The sequence below is a fragment of the Sciurus vulgaris genome (genome assembly GCF_902686455.1).
Source record: "Sciurus vulgaris genome assembly, chromosome: 7".
NCBI classification, from domain to species: domain Eukaryota; kingdom Metazoa; phylum Chordata; class Mammalia; order Rodentia; family Sciuridae; genus Sciurus; species Sciurus vulgaris.
Genome location: NC_136467.1, coordinates 132,067,026 through 132,071,438, shown reverse-complemented (window position 1 = coordinate 132,071,438; position 4,413 = coordinate 132,067,026). Strand labels below are relative to the sequence as shown.

Sequence of the window (4,413 nt, the reverse complement as noted above, 5' to 3'; positions counted from 1 at the left end):
TGCCCTGAAAGGGGATAATATCCTGTGAGTTTCAATTGGGTTTAGTATGTGTGCATATGTCCTATAATGAATATGTAATTGTGAGTGCAATAGATAACTGAATATGTAAGTCAAAATACACATACATATTCATATAGTTATACATGCTTTTATGTAAATTTATGTTAGCTATGGGTAATTAGTGTTGGTATTAAATTGGGGTTGGTGTATCTTTAGGGTTTAGAAGTGAATATGGATATGAGAAATCAAGAATATGCAGAAGAATTTTTGCCAGACAAATGTGTATAATAACATACATAAACATATATGTTCTAAAACAAGGGGATTTAACGTGAGTCATAGGAATACTTTTTTAAATTTAGGGATGTCATATAAAACCTATAAATGAATATATAATAATATAAGCTAATACAACTTGGATATTTTAATATATAAGTAAAATGCAAATAAATATGCATATTATAAGCACTTTTATGGAAAATTAGATATAGGTTTTGGGGAAGGTTAGGGTTAGAATTCAATTTTCTGTTGGGTTAAAATTAGAATACAATTTCGGGTTGGGTTAGGGTTAGGGTTAGTAATTAACATGTATATCATGATTGTAAATGTGAAAATATGTTTGAAAACATATATAAACATGCTTTCTGATAGAGGAAAGGTTACAATATGAGTTATATAAAAATTTTTAAAAAATTGCAAAATATATAATATAAATTAATCTAAAGGTATATATGCATGTAATGCATTTAACAATTGATTATGTAAATCAAGCACTATATATATTCTTGGGATCATGTGGTGGCTGGGCTGGGGAAATTGCAGCTTCAGGAGACAGGGGGGCTTCGGCCTGCAGAGGCAGCACAGAGGAAGCCTTTATAACCTTCTACAGTGAGGTGAAACAAATAGAGAAGAGAGATTCAGTTCTGACATCTACAAATCAGATTGAAAGATTGACCCATCCTGGATCCTCTTATTTCAATTTGAACCCATTTGAGGTTCTTCACATAGACCCTGAAGTGATAGATGAAGAAATAAAAGAGGTTTCAGCAATTGTCCATGTTGGTGCATCCTGACAAAAATCAAGATGATGCTTAGAGCACAAAAGGTTTTTGAAATGGTGGACAAAGCTTACAAGTTGCTACTGGATCAGGAACAAAAGAAGAGGACCCTGGATGTAATTCAGGCAGGAAAAGAATACTTGGAACACATTGTGAGAGAGTGGAAAAAACAATTAAAGAAGGAAGAAAATGTAGAGGAAGATGATCCCGAGTTGTGCAAACAAGCAGTAAATAAACAGACCATGAAACTCTTTGCTGAGCTAGAAATTAAAAGAAAAGAGAGAAAAACCAAAGAGATGCATAAAAGGAAATGACAAAGGGAAGTGGAGATTTAAACTCAAGAAAAAGTCAAATGAGAAAGAGAGTGGCAGAAAAACTTTGAGGAAAGTCGAGATAGTCAGGTGGTCAGCTGGTGAAACTTTAAAGCAAATACAAAGAGGAAGAAAGAGAAGAAAAATTGGACCTTTCTGAGACCACCCAAAGTAAAAATGGGGCAGCGTGAGTGACCCCCTTTGTCATTCAAAGCCACAGAACCTTCTCCTAGCCCTCCTTCCTGCTCTGAAGGACTCACTCTTTTTCTCACATCTCCACCCCAACATAGAGTAGTTTTGCTTTTCAGTCCATTTTGTTTTCAATACAATTTAATATCAATCAGAGTAATTCTTTTGTGCATTGAAATGAGGGACTCTGTTTAAAAAAGACTCCCCCACCCATTAACCCTTAAGACTGGAAAGACTGGAAGTTGCCACCATTGGTGCTGCCTTCTTTCCCACAGCCTGTAACTTAATGTTTTGTACTTCAACTGAATTGTGAAGGTCAGAAACTCCATGCATAGTTTATGGAACTCAGCCAATTAAACATATTGCTTACAGGGTGTTGCTGTGATTTCAGAGACAAGGGTGGGCTGCATTTGCTCGGTTCTTGTTTCTGGGTGTGCCATCTTTTGAAGCCCTAGATCAGAAAAGGAAGGCAGTTGGGCATACAGAGCAGTTGGATGATGCCCTGAAGTCCTCTTGTATTTGCTATTGCCCTTCTGTCTGACTAATCAATCAGTGTGGCATTAGGTGCTGAGCCACATATCAACCTGTTCCAAAGTGCATCGTCCATCCAATACCATTGTGTCCTAGCCTGTCTGCATTCATTAGTGGTAATATTCTTTATGTATAATAAATTTTTATACCCCAAAATATATAGATGTATAAGAATATATATATTCTTATCACTATACAAACTTTTATATAAAATTAGGTTTAGATATACAGGTAAAGTTAGAGTGAGATATAAATTTTAAGTGGTTTAGAAAAAATATGTATATCTGGAATTTTGAATATTAGTAAGAAAGTACATATGAAAATATGTATGAAAACATATAAACAAAAGTTTTGAAATAGAGAAGGGTTCAATGTGAATTATTTAAGTATGATCTTTAAATTTAGGGATATACTCATAAACTATATACATGAAAGTATAATATATAAATACATAAATGACTATATCAATCAAAATACACATCATTATTCATATTATCACATGTAATTTTATGTGAAATTAGGTTTTGTTAAGATTAGCATTAAATTTTTGATTGGTTTCCAAAAATGGATTAGGATTGAATATCATGAAACATGAATATTCATATATATTTACATGTGAAAATATATATTAAATTGTATGTATGTTTTGAAATAGATAATGGTTCAATTTGAGACATATAAATACATATTTTTTAAAATTTGGGGATATGTGGAATACTATAGATGTGAATATACAATTAAATGTTTGCAAATATACCATCGATGAATATAAAAGTCAAAATACACATTCTTATTACTCTATGTATAGTTTTGTAAATTTAAGTTTAGGTATAGGGGTAAATTTCATGTTAGAATTAAATTTTGGGTTTGATTACCTAAGGTTAGGGAATGAATATGTAGATCAGGAAAGATTAGTTTTCACCAGAAAGTATGCTAGAAAATATATTGAAATAGCAAATAGTTTAATGGGAGTCATACAAATACCCTTTTTAAAATATGGATGCATGGATAATTACATAAATGAGTATATCACTTATATACAAATATACAATTTATTACTGTATATAGAAGTCAAAACCCCACAAATATTCATGTTCTTATGTAAGTGTTCAAGTTATCATACCACATGAACACTTACATAAGAACATGAATATTCACAAGAATGTACATGTGAAAATATGTGTAAAAATGATAAAATACATGCTCTGAAACAGGCAATGGTATCATGTGAGTTGTATGAATTTTTTTTTCACTTGGGTTTAGTGTGTGTGCATACATCATATACTGAATATGTAATTGTGAAAGCAAATATACCATAGGTAACTGAATATGTAAGTCAAAATGCACATAAATATTCATATTGTTATACATGTTTTGATGTAAAATTATGTTAGGTATAGGAATAATTAGTGTTCATATTAAATATAGGGTTGGGATAAGTTTAGGGTTAAGCAATGGATATGGATATCTGAGCTCATGAATATTCATAAGAATTTTGCATGAAAATATGTATGATAACATACTAAACATATATGTTCTGAAACAAGGGGGATTTAATTTGAGCCATAGGAATACACTTTTTATTACTTAGGAATGTTATATATAATAATATATGCTCGTACACCTTTGATATTTTAATATATGAGTAACAATGCACATAAGTGCATATTAGTGTGAGCATTTTATGTAAAATTAGGTGTAGATATTGGGGAAAGCTAGTGTTAGAATTCAATTTTCTGTTGGGTTAGGGTTGGAATGCAATTTTGGGTTGGTTTAGGTTAGGGTTAGGAATTAATATGTATATGAGTAAATGAATTTTCATGAGATTTTTATGTGTGAAAATATGTTTGAAAACCTATATAATCATGTTTTCTGATACAGGAAGATTTATATTGTGAGTCATACGAATACACATTTTTAAATTGCAAAATATTTTGAATAATTTAATGTATAAAAATATTTATGAAAATATACCATTTAAAAATGAATATGCAAATCAAAGTAAAATATACATTCTTATCACTATAAATATTTACATACAATAGGTGTAGTTATAGGGGTAAAGTTATAGTGAGTTATAAATTTTGAGTTGTTTAGGAACAAATATGTATACCTGGAAATATGAATGTTAGTAAGACTGTACATGTGAAAATATGTTTGAAAACATATAAACAAAAGTTTTGAAATAGAAAAGGGTTCAATATGAATTTTAAAATATGCATTTTAAATTTAAGTGTACACTCAAAAATTTTATACATGAAAGTATATATAAACAAATATATATAATTGAAAATATCAATCAAAATACACATCATTATTAGGAC

At 30.3% G+C, this 4,413-nt stretch overlaps 1 pseudogene across 1 annotated transcript; it reads left to right on the top strand.

Annotated features, from left to right (window-relative positions):
* The first annotated feature begins 740 nt into the window (after positions 1-740).
* LOC306666993 (dnaJ homolog subfamily C member 8-like) lies at positions 741-1,564 on the top strand (annotated as a pseudogene). Its single transcript has one exon. The product of its transcript is annotated as a dnaJ homolog subfamily C member 8-like (transcript).
* The last annotated feature ends 2,849 nt before the right edge of the window (positions 1,565-4,413 follow it).